Here is a 15295-nt window from a genome sequence, read left to right as displayed (position 1 = left end):
TTGGTGCCTGAGGCACAGGGAGATAAAGTGACTTGCCCAAGGTCACAAGGAGCCGACACTGGGAATTGAACCAGGCTCCCCTGCTGCAAACTCAGTGCCAGTCAGTGTTACTCACTGAGACGCTCCCTCTCCCATATAAGAATCATATATATCGTAACTACAATATATCATTCAACTTTACATAAACAATTAGATTGTAAGCTCTTTCGGCCAGGAAATCCTCTCTTCCCAATGTTACATCTTTATCCCGATGCACTTATCCAATCGGTATTATTATATTCCCTGTGTTGTAAGGCGGGTCTAAATGGTAAAGCCCCGCGTGCCTGTTCAGCGCTACAACGAAATACACGTAGGTACAAGTCATGGAAACAAAGCGTTCGTCCCCTCCCAGTCCGTATTCCAGTCCCACCCTCAAACGTGCACCAAAGCAGGACTTGGTACAGCAAATTGGGGTGCCCCCTTGTGGGGTCTAAAGGCATTGAAGGAAACAGCAAATGGGAACCAAGACACAAAAACTCAGGTCAGGAGACATGTGTAGCATGACACACCACAAATAGATGAAAAAGGTGATTTAATGACTAAAGAGAGTCATAACAGCATCCAACGTTTCGGTGTAACATGCACCTTCATCAGGGGCTTGCCCAAGGTCACAAGAAGCCGACACCGCTCTCAAACATGTCATAGTCAGAATGCGCTGATGCACAGGGGGCAAACACGGGAGCAAGAACCGCGATACATTGATGCACACAGAACACGATGCTTTATGTGTCGGTTTCCCCCGAAAAAGGTCTCCGTATTTAACCCTTAAACAGCCGAGAGATGCGAGGAGACAGCGGGAGAAGCACAGAGAAGCACAGATTCTCGGTGGCCGTGAAATGGAAGGGAATGAATTTCTGAAATCGAACACCAGTGAAGAAGGATAAAATAACCATCTGAAAGGCTGTGACGCCTCGGGCAGACGCTATTCCATACCGCAGCGTGGAGAATCAGTCCGTAAGGGAACTCGAAAAGCTAAGTGCTATCGGCGGAGATGTTCTCCTTTTCCTGGCAAACAATAATGCATGGACAACAAGAGTGATACAGGCATACCCCGCATTAACGTACGCAATGGGACCGGAGCATGTATGCAACACAGGCATACCCCGCATTAACGTACGCAATGGGACCGGAACATGTATGTAACACAGGCATACCCCGCATTAACGTACGCAATGGGACCGGAGCATGTATGCAACACAGGCATACCCCGCATTAACGTACGCAATGGGACCGGAGCATGTATGTAACACAGGCATACCCCGCATTAACGTACGCAATGGGACCGGAGCATGTATGCAACACAGGCATACCCCGCATTAACGTACGCAATGGGACCGGAGCATGTATGCAACACAGGCATACCCCGCATTAACGTACGCAATGGGACCGGAGCATGTATGTAACACAGGCATACCCCGCATTAACGTACGCAATGGGACCGGAGCATGTATGCAACACAGGCATACCCCGCATTAAAGTACGCAATGGGACCGGAGCATGTATGCAACACAGGCATACCCCGCATTAACGTACGCAATGGGACCGGAGCATGTATGTAACACAGGCATACCCCGCATTAACGTACGCAATGGGACCGGAGCATGTATGCAACACAGGCATACCCCGCATTAACGTACGCAATGGGACCGGAGCATGTATGTAAAGCGAAAATGTACTTAAAGTGAAGCACTACCTTTTCCCACTTATCGATGCACGTACTGTACTGCAATCCTCCTATACGTGCATAACTGATGTAAATAACGCATTTGTAACAGGCCCTATAGTCTCCCCGCTTGCGCACAGCTTCGGTACAGGTAGGGAGCCGGTATTGCTGTTCAGGACGTGCTGACCGGCGCATGCGTGAGCTGCCGTTTGCCTATTGGGCGATATGTCCTTACTCGCGAGTGTACTTAAAGTGAGTGTCCTTAAACCAGAGTATGCCTGTATAGGTTTATAAGATCCACATTATAATATAAATAGCACCCTGTGCTTCTGGGTTTGAAAATTATATTCTACCTACAACAAGTCACAAGCCATCTCCACGGAGAAGTAATACACAGCACACAATGCATATCCATATTTAAACCTTCATCTGTGAAATACAATGGTGTAGATTTGACCATTTCAATAGTCGACAGGATCGGTTCTGCACATTTGTAACATTTGTTTTTTGAATACGACATATGGACCGACGTTTCAATCCCACCCCAATAATCCCCTGTGGAAAGGCCACGTGTGTGTGTGTCACGTAACTGACATTCTGTCTGTGCACTGTTGCCAAAGCAAAGTACACCATGTGGCAATGGCATATGTGTCCCATAAATGTATATGTTGTCCTGTTCCTGCTTCCCATGACTACGTGCCACTGATGTTAATCAGATAAAGTGATTTATTTATGGCATTTACCACCAATTTTCTTCTCTTAAAAAGTCCTCGCCCTGACCATCATCTTCCTGCTTCTGGGTGACAAATATTGTCAGATCAGTTATTACTCCCTCCAGGCCCAAAACACTATGATTGTATTATTTAATAATTGTAAATGTGCGGGTGTATGAGGATGTAACCGGAATGGGACATTTAGTTGCGGCCGTTTTACCACGACAAAATGACCGGCTGCGTTCGGCCACAGAAAGACCCCCGCCGCTTCTAAGTTAAGTTTTACTGGTTAGGGTAGGGGGTTAATGTAAAAGGTTTTAGGGTAAGGGTTGAGGATATGGGGTTTTAGGGTAAGGGCTGAGGGTAGAGGGTTTTAGTGTAAGGGGTTTTAGGGTAAGGGCTGAGGGTAGTGGGTTTAGGGTAAGGGGTTTTAGGGTAAGGGTTGAGGATATGGGGTTTTAGGGTAAGGGCTGAGGGCAGTGGGTTTAGGGTAAGGGGTTTTAGGGTAAGGGGTTTTAGGGTAAGGGTTGAGGATATGGGGTTTTAGGGTAAGGGCTGAGGGCAGTGGGTTTAGGGTAAGGGGTTTTAGGGTAAGGGGTTTTAGAGTAAGGGTTCAGGATATGGGGTTTTAGGGTAAGGGCTGAGGGTAGAGGTTTTAGGGTAAAGGCGAGTCATGGCACAGCACCAGTGGTCATTTGGTTGCGGTGGAGCGGCCGGCGGCAGGTCCCGGCGGGGGGCGGTTGTTGGTGAATCTTGGCACAGCACTGGTAGTCATTTGGTTGCGACCAAATGTCCTAGTCCGGATGCATCACCCAAGTGATAAAGTCCATGGCTTCATGCAGCGGCACGCAAACTGGAAGGGGCGCGAGATTCTCTGCAGGGGGCGCGGCGTTTACAGAGGCCCCGCGCGCTTCCCGAAGGCATTTAAATTAAATGCCAGGAGAGCGGCGAAGGCCTCCAAACTTCACTTACCTTGGCTCAGACGGATTCTGGAGACGCGTCGCCATGGCAAACAGCGTCAAATGACACCACAGGGGTCACGTGACGTCAGAACGCCGGAGCCAAAGTAAGGAAGAGGGGGGGGGGTGCGCGAGAAGGGGGGGGAGCAGGGGGGGAAGATTGCGCACCCCTGGCTTAAGGAATAACTAAGCTCAAATCCAAAACCCAACCTCTTATGACACCGGGCGCCACATTAAGTGCTACAATGAGAATCAAAGCCACTTTCGGTTTCATTTCGTGCCGCTCAGCATCAACGTATCCAATGACTCCAGCAGCTTAGCACTGGGTGCGTCAGCATGTGATATACAGTATTGAGTGTCAATAGGAGGCGGGAGGGAGATGTCAAATGATGCAGCATTTGAAAAATCCCCTTGCAATGTTTGCATCACTCTTTCTCCGTGTCCTAGAGGTCCCAGGTGGCGGAAAACCGCTCGTTAAACTATCAGCCCCAGATACACCCCCTTGAACATTCAGCTTGTTACGTAGGAAGCTGCGTGAAGCCAAAAATGGGGCAGCGTGTAAAGGACAAACCTGTGTGTGTGTCGATGCCCAGATCCCTTTATCTTCGTCCCCAGCACTAAACATTAGAGTGTAAGCTCTTCACTACACACATTAATTACTGAAGACAGATGGGGCCCTGCGCTCCCAACTTCAATATCGCGTGTCCAGTGACGCGATGGTGGATCAGTATGTGCAGACACAAGACATATTCCCGCCTCATGCTCTAATATCCATGCGAGGTGCGCTAATTGTCCAATGATTTAGGTTTGTAAATTCTACTCTGCACTGTATGTTACAGAAGCATATTAGTACTAAAGGCCTTTTTCAGTCAATCGAAGGCTATTCTTAATAATAATAATAATAAATATTAACTTTATTTAACATAGCACATTTCTACCAATGGGACTCAAAGTACGTCACAATCACAGTACAGCGTGCGGTGAACAGCACAGGAATATTACAGGCACAAGTCCCTGCCCCGTGGAGCTTACAATCTATGATTTTGATGCCTGAGGCACAGGGAGATAAAGTGACTTGTCCAGGGTCAGAAGGATCCGACACCGGGAATTGCACCAGGTTCCCCAAGGGTCAATGTTTTCAGTCAGTGCCTTTCCTCACTGAGCCGCTTGATTTAACGGTGCCGCCTGCATGTGAAGAAAGATCTCCGTTTCCTACCCTCCTCCTGCTTTTTTCCAATCGGTTACGGCCTCAATGGCAATCTCCCCGGCACAACCGCGAAACAAATTATTTTCTTACACGTTGAAAACCCTCCGCTGTCAAGTGCCTGACCCTGGTTTTATAATCTTATTTCCTGAGAATCAAAAAGCTGGAAACCTAAGCCTCCCGCGGTGTTAATTGCAGCCCTGCGTCTTTGCTAATCAAAAAATGGGATGTTTTGCATGAAAATGCTCCTCTAATTAATTCTCAGTCATAAAGCGCCCCGGTTTTAATAACCCCTCCTTGATTGGATGGTCCGTGCAGAGAGACGGAGGCTAATCCGACCAGTTGGGAAAAAGACACGCATTGGGAAGAAGTGGTCAGGTCTGGCCTAGGTGATTACATTAATAGCACCAGGAAAACATCTCTGCCTCCTCCTCCCCTTCTTTTAACAACACACTAGATAAACTTATCAAAAGAAGACACAGAGGGAACGGGCTAATAAAACATTTGCTTACATTTCATGCTTTTTGTTCAATGATTTTATTTGCTAATTTAAAGAAGATGCTAAATATAAACCATCAAACCGATTAGTCAAAATATAACTCAAGTCCCAGCACTCACTGACTATAAGAAAAAAATGATGAAAACTGGTTTAATGCCAAAAGAATAAACAATTTAATGTAAGCACAAGATAACTACACTTGGAGTGATGACGGGCACACGCAGGTATAAGGACCCTACTAATACAGTGGTAAGGGTAATGAGACACAGGGTCAGGGAGGGGGGTAGACAAAAACCAGGAAAGTGGGGGGGGGGGGGGCGGAATACACAAGCGATGGGGAGGGGGGGGTTAATAAGGGGGGCAACTTTCGGGGAGAAACCCTTCCTCCGGCCCGTTCCCTCAGGTCTGTATGGACCATAAGGTACTTCTCTTGACCCTATCCCCAACCACCGGAGAAGCACCCAGTAATCAGAACACAAATATACAGCAAAAATGCAAGCTCAAATGGACAAAGTCCAGAGTATATAGGAGTACAATAGTGGTATATTGGAGGAATCAAACCGTCGGGTCTCTCTCTCTCTCTCTCTCAATCTGACGGTTTGATTCCTCCAATATACCAGTGACACTTTATCCAATGATATCTCATAAGGGGAAAATTAAATTCTTTCCAGAGTCCAAACATTGGCAATCTGATTACTCCCTGGATCAACATCCTTCCCATGTTTACATATTTGGCATATCCCTGTATACCTTTCCTTTCTATAATGATGTCCAACATTTTTTTTGAACAAATCTATTGTATCTGCCATCACAGTCTCCATGGGTAATTAATTCCACATTGTAACCGCCCTTACTGTAAAGAACGCTTTCCTTTGTTGCTGGTAAAAAAAAATCTCTTCTCCTCCAGCCTTAAGGCCGGGAATATACAGCGTGCATTGGCGTGCGCGCAGCAAACAAAAAATTACCTAATCCCTGTGTGGCCGCCCCTATTGCACGCACGCCGGAGCGCGCTTTTGAAAAGACAATTTTTTTGTCTTTTCAAGCCCGGCCGCGTGACGTCAGCGCCACATGAGCTGGTTCAGACAATGAGGGAGAACCAGCTTTGTGACGCGTCCGCCTCCCCAATCTCCTGCATCCTGCAGGAATGATCACACATTGCCTAAGGGATGGACCTGTGTCCTTTGCAATGCCCTTGGTATAAATAGTTCTCTTGAAAGCTTCTTTAAATGCTGCAAAGACTCTTTGCAGTCAATGGTAGGGAGATGGTTTCGCATAGTGTTTCAGGTTTGTAGGTTCTGACTCTCACGGGAGGGGTAGCCGGCCTTCATAATGAAGGTGAAGCCCGGCTGGTTGCCCCATAAACCGTGCGTAATGGGGCTGTCTATGCAAGCCCATAGGGCCGGTAAAGTGTTTTTACTGTATCCCCTCTATACCATGTTTCCTTAGCTGTCCCCTTTGAGCTCATAAGCTGGGTATGTCCTGTGTGTGTTAGCCCCTTATGGGAAATAGCTGCAGGACCGGGACTTTGGAACAGGAGTTTAAGGGTGGATGTTGGGTGGCAAAAAAGGTTAAAATGTGTGTAAAGTGTTACTGACGGTTCTACCTGTAGTACTGTAAATGTAGCCGCGAATCGTGCATGTTTTGCGGGAACGCGTCTATGTATAAAGACGGTGTATTTTGGTAGTAAAATAACCCTATGTAACATCATTGCCCAGACAGCAATTTCTACAGCCCAAGCTTTAACACACAGTGCAGGAGCCGGCTGTAACACACAGTGCAGGAGCCGGCTGTAACACACAGTGCAGGAGCCGGCTTTAACACACAGTGCAGGAACCGGCTTTAACACACAGTGCAGGAGCCGGCTTTAACACACAGTGCAGGAACCGGCTTTAACACACAGTGCAGGAGCCGGCTGTAACACACAGTGCAGGAGCCGGCTTTAACACACAGTGCAGGAGCCGGCTTTAACACACAGTGCAGGAGCCGGCTTTAACACACAGTGCAGGAACCGGCTTTAACACACAGTGCAGGAGCCGGCTTTAACACACAGTGCAGGAACCGGCTTTAACACACAGTGCAGGAGCCGGCTGTAACACACAGTGCAGGAGCCGGCTGTAACACACAGTGCAGGAGCCGGCTGTAACACACAGTGCAGGAGCCGGCTGTAACACACAGTGCAGGAGCCGGCTTTAACACACAGTGCAGGAGCCGGCTGTAACACACAGTGCAGGAGCCGGCTGTAACACACAGTGCAGGAGCCGGCTTTAACACACAGTGCAGGAGCCGGCTGTAACACACAGTGCAGGAGCCGGCTTTAACACACAGTGCAGGAACCGGCTTTAACACACAGTGCAGGAGCCGGCTTTAACACACAGTGCAGGAGCCGGCTGTAACACACAGTGCAGGAGCCGGCTTTAACACACAGTGCAGGAACCGGCTTTAACACACAGTGCAGGAGCCGGCTGTAACACACAGTGCAGGAGCCGGCTGTAACACACAGTGCAGGAGCCGGCTGTAACACACAGTGCAGGAGCCGGCTCTAAAACACAGTGCAGGAGCCGGCTGTAACACACAGTGCAGGAGCCGGCTGTAACACACAGTGCAGGAGCCGGCTTTAAACACACAGTGCAGGAGTCGGCTTTAACACACAGTGCAGGAGCCGGCTTTAAAACATAGTGCAGGAGCCGGCTTTAACACACAGTGCAGGAGCCGGCTTTAACACACAGTGCAGGAGCCGGCTTTAACACACAGTGCAGGAGCCGGCTTTAACACACAGTGCAGGAGCCGGCTTTAACACACAGTGCAGGAACCGGCTTTAACACACAGTGCAGGAGCCGGCTGTAACACACAGTGCAGGAGCCGGCTTTAACACACAGTGCAGGAGCCGGCTTTAACACACAGTGCAGGAACCGGCTGTAACACACAGTGCAGGAACCGGCTGTAACACACAGTGCAGGAGCCGGCTTTAACACACAGTGCAGGAGCCGGCTTTAACACACAGTGCAGGAGCCGGCTTTAACACACAGTGCAGGAGCCGGCTTTAACACACAGTGCAGGAGTCGGCTTTAACACACAGTGCAGGAGCCGGCTTTAACACACAGTGCAGGAGCCGGCTTTAACACACAGTGCAGGAGCCGGCTTTAACACACAGTGCAGGAACCGGCTGTAACACACAGTGCAGGAGCCGGCTTTAACACACAGTGCAGGAGCCGGCTTTAACACACAGTGCAGGAGCCGGCTGTAACACACAGTGCAGGAGCCGGCTTTAACACACAGTGCAGGAGCCAGCTGTAACACACAGTGCAGGAGCCGGCTTTAACACACAGTGCAGGAGCCGGCTGTAACACACAGTGCAGGAGCCGGCTTTAACACACAGTGCAGGAGCCGGCTTTAAAACATAGTGCAGGAGCCGGCTTTAACACACAGTGCAGGAGCCGGCTTTAACACACAGTGCAGGAGCCGGCTGTAACACACAGTGCAGGAGCCGGCTTTAACACACAGTGCAGGAGCCGGCTTTAAAACATAGTGCAGGAGCCGGCTGTAACACACAGTGCAGGAGCCGGCTGTAACACACAGTGCAGGAGCCGGCTTTAACACACAGTGCAGGAGCCGGCTTTAAAACATAGTGCAGGAGCCGGCTTTAACACACAGTGCAGGAGCCGGCTTTAACACACAGTGCAGGAGCCGGCTGTAACACACAGTGCAGGAGCCGGCTTTAACACACAGTGCAGGAGCCGGCTTTAAAACATAGTGCAGGAGCCGGCTGTAACACACAGTGCAGGAGCCGGCTGTAACACACAGTGCAGGAGCCGGCTTTAACACACAGTGCAGGAGCCGGCTTTAACACACAGTGCAGGAGCCGGCTGTAACACACAGTGCAGGAGCCGGCTGTAACACACAGTGCAGGAGTCGGCTTTAACACACAGTGCAGGAGCCGGCTGTAACACACAGTGCAGGAGTCGGCTTTAACACACAGTGCAGGAGCCGGCTCTAACACACAGTGCAGGAGCCGGCTTTAACACACAGTGCAGGAACCGGCTTTAACACACAGTGCAGGAGCCGGCTGTAACACACAGTGCAGGAGCCGGCTGTAACACACAGTGCAGGAGCCGGCTTTAACACACAGTGCAGGAGCCGGCTTTAAAACACAGTGCAGGAGCCGGCTTTAACACACAGTGCAGGAACCGGCTTTAACACACAGTGCAGGAGCCGGCTGTAACACACAGTGCAGGAGCCGGCTTTAACACACAGTGCAGGAGCCGGCTTTAAAACATAGTGCAGGAGCCGGCTGTAACACACAGTGCAGGAGCCGGCTTTAACACACAGTGCAGGAGCCGGCTGTAACACACAGTGCAGGAGCCGGCTGTAACACACAGTGCAGGAGCCGGCTGTAACACACAGTGCAGGAGCCGGCTGTAACACACAGTGCAGGAGTCGGCTTTAACACACAGTGCAGGAGCCGGCTTTAACACACAGTGCAGGAGCCGGCTGTAACACACAGTGCAGGAGCCGGCTTTAACACACAGTGCAGGAGCCGGCTGTAACACACAGTGCAGGAGTCGGCTTTAACACACAGTGCAGGAGCCGGCTTTAACACACAGTGCAGGAGCCGGCTTTAACACACAGTACAGGAGCCGGCTTTAACACACAGTGCAGGAGCCGGCTTTAACACACAGTGCAGGAGCCGGCTGTAACACACAGTGCAGGAGTCGGCTTTAACACACAGTGCAGGAGCCGGCTGTAACACACAGTGCAGGAGCCGGCTGTAACACACAGTGCAGGAGCCGGCTCTAACACACAGTGCAGGAGCCGGCTTTAACACACAGTGCAGGAGCCGGCTCTAACACACAGTGCAGGAGCCGGCTGTAACACACAGTGCAGGAGCCGGCTCTAACACACAGTGCAGGAGCCGGCTCTAACACACAGTGCAGGAGCCGGCTGTAACACACAGTGCAGGAGTCGGCTTTAACACACAGTGCAGGAGCCGGCTTTAACACACAGTGCAGGAGCCGGCTTTAAAACATAGTGCAGGAGCCGGCTTTAACACACAGTGCAGGAACCGGCTTTAACACACAGTGCAGGAGCCGGCTGTAACACACAGTGCAGGAGCCGGCTTTAACACACAGTGCAGGAGCCGGCTTTAACACACAGTGCAGGAGCCGGCTTTAACACACAGTTTTAGAGCCCAAGTTTTAAGTTCTCATTTTGTAATACAATGTATGTGTAATCCATCGCTATGAAGGCAGCCCTGGTAATAAGATTAGCCGAGGTGCCTGCATGGCAATGGCGGATCAAAGGGACGGATGGGCTAGGTGTCGGGCCATCTGGAAGGCAGGGAAGGGCAGAGGAACAGATCTGCGGATGGTCTCTGAGCGGGCGAGACCCTTTGCTGTAGCCAGACTCTGTGGAGCCTACCCAGCGGGCGGTAATGGGCTGGCCAGAAGAAGCTGTTGCCGAGACGGAGTTCGTAGGCACGATTTACATTGGCCAGTTCATATTTCCCACCTTGCCAGCAGCCTGAGCCCAAGCACGCCCCCTCCTTTGATTGATTACGCCAGACGAGCTGCCGGCTCGTGATTGGCTGCTGTGTGCAAACCCATGAACTTATTGGTCGCCAGTTCCCCTTCCATGTTAAACATAGGACAGCGAGGTCTATGTAAGGTGACTGCCCGATCAGAGAACCAGACAATTCCTAGACTTGGTCCGGTGAAGCGTGGCAGGCTTTTCAAAGGTGCTTTGCACGGAATAGCAAAGCACTGGGCACGGAGGTGCCGGGAAAGCCTAGCCTAGCTGAGGACAAGTTCTACAGTGGCGGCCAAGTTCTGAGAACACGGCCAACTTCTGAGAAACGATTTTACTTCCTCCGAGCTTAGTCCAGTGACACGACCGGCGGGTGATCGGCATAGAGGTGCCGGAGTAGCCCGGCCAAGCGGAGGATAAGTGCTGGGAGCAAGTTCTCGCGTCCAATTTCTCAAAATTGGAAGGCGCTGAAATCAGCGGGGAGAGCACGATAGCTCTGCCCGCAAAGAGTACTGTGCGTTTCTGGACGTGGAGTGGACAGGGTAAAACTTTCCGAAGCAGGCGCCCTGCACCTAGTTGAGGCTAGTGCCTCCCCCCAGACGGTATGTATTCCCTTGTATTTGTGCATGTTTGTGTGTCTGCGGGCTTGCCCGAATAAACCCCATTTTATTCAACAATGTTGTCTTGACTAGTGAACTGATCCTGGAAGGTAAATCTGTTAAAAGTGCTGGTCTCCCATGACACGGACCTCGGACCCTTATGCTCTCCTCCTCTGTATCATCATGTGGCTTGTTGCAAGTCAGCCTAATTTTACCCACCAGCAATTAGAAATTACCATTAGCCGTGTTGCATCCTGTAACACACTTGAATGTACTGCAGACGTAGTTGGATGTGCTGAACTTTTAAAACCTTGCAGGGATCTTCTGGAGGTGTTTAAAAGATCCCTGTCTGTCTCAGGCATACAACATGACATTCAAATTCTTAAACAGTAAGGTAGCGGGTTAGAGGGGAAAGGAAATGACAGAGAACTTCTGCATTATTGGTTGTTGCATGAAGTGGTTGATATATGGAGATTGTAAATAAGGATTTTGACGAAGAGCATACATAGTTAAACTTTGAGCTTCCCCAATGTATTAATGTGTATTTCAAGGGGAAGGGAACTTGGAGAGATGGTACCACACAGGAGGTCTGTGGTAATCCTGTCACACGCTAACAAAACAGCCAAAACATTTGATTAGAAACCGTTCAGGGCACGGCTTAGATTCACCTGTACACAAAGACAGCCCGTGTTAGCGTTACACGGATACATTTCTCCACGACGAATACGGCTACTAAAGCGCTGTGCTAAACGTTATAATGAAAGTGATAATAAAAATGCAATGCCAGCGTTACACCCTACAGCTGCCCGTCAGAATGCTTCTGGAGTATATTGGTGCCGCACCCTGGAAGAGAGAGGTGCTACACCTTTTTGCACTGGGTTCTGATTATTTAATTGGGGAGCCACCTGAACATATTTTTTATGCCAACATCTTTAAAGACTGTATAACTTTGTTCTGTTTGCAGGACCACTGAGCAATGGCACAATGTAACGTTCTCTACTCCTCCTCACAGGCGCCTCACAGGGGAGCAAATATTTAAGAGCTCTGCAAATTAGGTCCCCAAAGTTCTGACTAGAATTATAAGAATGATAACAAACCGCACAGAGAAAGCATATCAAATTGCAGTCACCCCTGGCCAAATATCCCACAGTTACACAAAAGGAGCCATATTTAAGAGTTTCCACGCACAATTTAACAGCAATATTTCTTCCATAAAACTACTACAAAATGGAAAAACAAGAATAATAAAACGCAGAATATATGTTTAAATAAATAAGTGGACACGCACCTACAAACCTTCAGTGCCAGAGAGTATTACAACGCGTGCCTTTCTCACCACGAATAGAAGTTTGTACAGAGAATATGTGCAGCCTTGTTATCTAAAAACTGATCCATCTTCAACCTCGCCATATCATGGGAATGTTTTTTTTTTGGGGGGGGGGGGGCGACTGAGGACTGATGTTGAGCACCCCTGATCTACTAGAGTATGAAGGGGTGTGCTTCCGAAAGATGAGGACTTCTTGTTTTAAGCAGTGAGGGTTGCAGAACTGGACAATTTTCTCATGCAATAAAGGTTCATACTGTAGATCAGGAGAGGCCAACTCCAGTCCTCCTGGGCCATCAACAGGTCAGGCTTTCAGGATATATTGGAGGCTGAAGGAGCGGCTCGGTGAGTAAAGACACTGACTCTGGCACGGAGTTTGAAGCAGCGGAACTTGGTTCAATTCCCGGTGTCGGCTCCTTGGCCAAGTTACTTAATCTCCCTGTGCCTCAAGCACCAAAAACAGATTGTAAGCTCCACGGGGCAGGGACTGTGTCTGCAAAATGTGTCTGTAAAGCGCCACATAAAACTAGCAGCGCTATACAAGAACAAACTATTTTTATTATATTATTATCCCTGCTTCAGCACAGTTGGCTCAGTCAACGACTGACTTGCGGGTGGCCCTTGAGGACTGGAGTTGGCCACTCCTGCTGTAGATGTAGGTATGGACACAACGTGTGATTAAGAAGAAGAGGTTGTGTGTGGAAGTGTAGTTAGCTCAGGGTACGCAGATGATGTATATTAGACTCACAGTGGTATATTCATTGAGCAGCGATAAGGAACCAATTGGCAACAACTTTTAATCAGCGTCAAGACTGGAAGCGTTTGCAAGGGGTTATTAACACAGTGTGAAAACATACACACCAAAATGATCATCGCAAATTATACAGATCTACATATACGTGTATATATATATATATATATATATATATATATATATATATATATATATATATATATATATAGCTAGGTAGATACTGCTCAATGTATAAGCTTTGTGATTTATTCTACTAATGAATTAGAGAAATAAGATTTTCTCTGCATGTTACAGGACCGTGACGGCTTGAGCTTTTGTACACAACACAACACTGGCTTTTATTAATAGCTGTATGCAGAATGTTGTGCGTTTCCTTTTGTAAAAAGGCATTTACCCGACTCGCGCCTCTTCTGCTGAGCTAACACTTCAATTCCCACAACAGCACCAGCAGGGAAGAAAAAGCCACCTGCCCGATACAGATTGATGGCTGTAAATACCCCCGTCAGCATGAATATTTAAGACCATACAACGCACGGTTTGCTGCTCAGTAATGCAGCGATCCAGTGAAGTAGAGAAGACAAAGCCAATCTAAAAGAAGAGCTTTATTTCCCAGGCATGGGGGGAGCACACTGCCTCGTTGTGCTGCTGTAACCTCGGGGTGCAAGCTTCCTGCAAACACTTACTGCAGCGCTTCTCAACCTATGAGCTGGGGCACAGCTGAAGAATTTTTAAGAATCTCGGGGTGCTCTTCAGACCTTATTCACCCCCTCCTCATACACTTGTATCCTTTTCACAAGCACACACCCATCCTCCTTTTACACTCTCCACCTTCAACCTCACACACCACACACCACACTCGCTCCCATTTACTCAACACACACCACACTCGCTCCCATTTACTCAACACACACCCCACCTTCTCAAACAGCACTCGCCCGCTTTCTTAAATCATAAAACCCCATTACCCTCCTTCTCTTACTTGCACCACATACCTTCCCCCACACCACAAAAAGGCACGCATCACACTAATCTCCCCACACCCAGAGCCCTCCCCCTCTCTTGCACACACACACACACCGCCCTCTCTTACACACACACACACACACGCACTGCCCTTTCTTACACAACACACACCACCCTCTCTTAAACACACACACTGCCCTCTCTTACACACACACACCCCTCTCTTACTTACACAAACACACTGCCCTCTCTTACACACATTGCCCTCTCTTACACACACACACAGACCCCTCTCTTACTCACACACACCCCTCTATTACACAACACACACGCACTGCCCTTTCTTACACAACACACACCGCCCTTTCTTACACAACACACACCGCCCTTTCTTACACAACACACACCGCCCTCTCTTACACACACACACCGCCCTCTCTTACACACACACACACACACACACACACACACACACTGCCCTCTCTTACACACACACACACACACACTGCCCTCTCTTACACACACACACAATGCCCTCTCTTACACACACACACACACACACACCGCCCTCTCTTACACACACACACACACCGCCCTCTCTTACACACACACACACACACACACACACACACACACAGTTCCCTGGCACCCTGGTTCAGAAACACTGGCTTATCTTATACCAGTATTAAGTTAGACGTTTACCACATTTGACAGGCGTAACTGCTTCCCTGACAATGCAATATTAAGCGCAGGTCATTTGGGCATCCAAAAGCAGCTTAACATTACAAGGAAGTCGTCTACCAAAACCAGCACCCATTTATTAACAGGACTGGAACCAGGGGACCCTCTGGAGTGGAACCGTGCTATTGCCAGCTCTGGGACACCCCTGGCCTGGTTCCCGAGATAGTTACTGGTGAAATTACTGGCATCACTTCCTTGTTTTTTTCAAGAGGCTTCAAATGGCCACCCAAAAGGAAGCCATACCCGGTTATTGGAGCTTCCTATTGGCCCAAGATTTAGCAGCCATTTTGTTTCCCCTGGAGGGGGATATAAAACCT

General features: G+C 49.1%; 1 protein-coding gene across 1 annotated transcript in view; it reads right to left on the bottom strand.

The window, feature by feature from the left end:
• Nucleotides 1–15295, bottom strand: part of EXOC4 (exocyst complex component 4) — a 409051-nt gene that overhangs the window by 267229 nt on the left and 126527 nt on the right. The gene's annotated exons all lie outside the window — the stretch shown is intronic.

This window comes from Ascaphus truei, chromosome 5 (genome assembly GCF_040206685.1).
Source record: "Ascaphus truei isolate aAscTru1 chromosome 5, aAscTru1.hap1, whole genome shotgun sequence".
NCBI classification, from domain to species: domain Eukaryota; kingdom Metazoa; phylum Chordata; class Amphibia; order Anura; family Ascaphidae; genus Ascaphus; species Ascaphus truei.
Note: the sequence above shows the minus strand (reverse complement) of the source record. Positions and strands in the feature narration are given on the sequence as shown.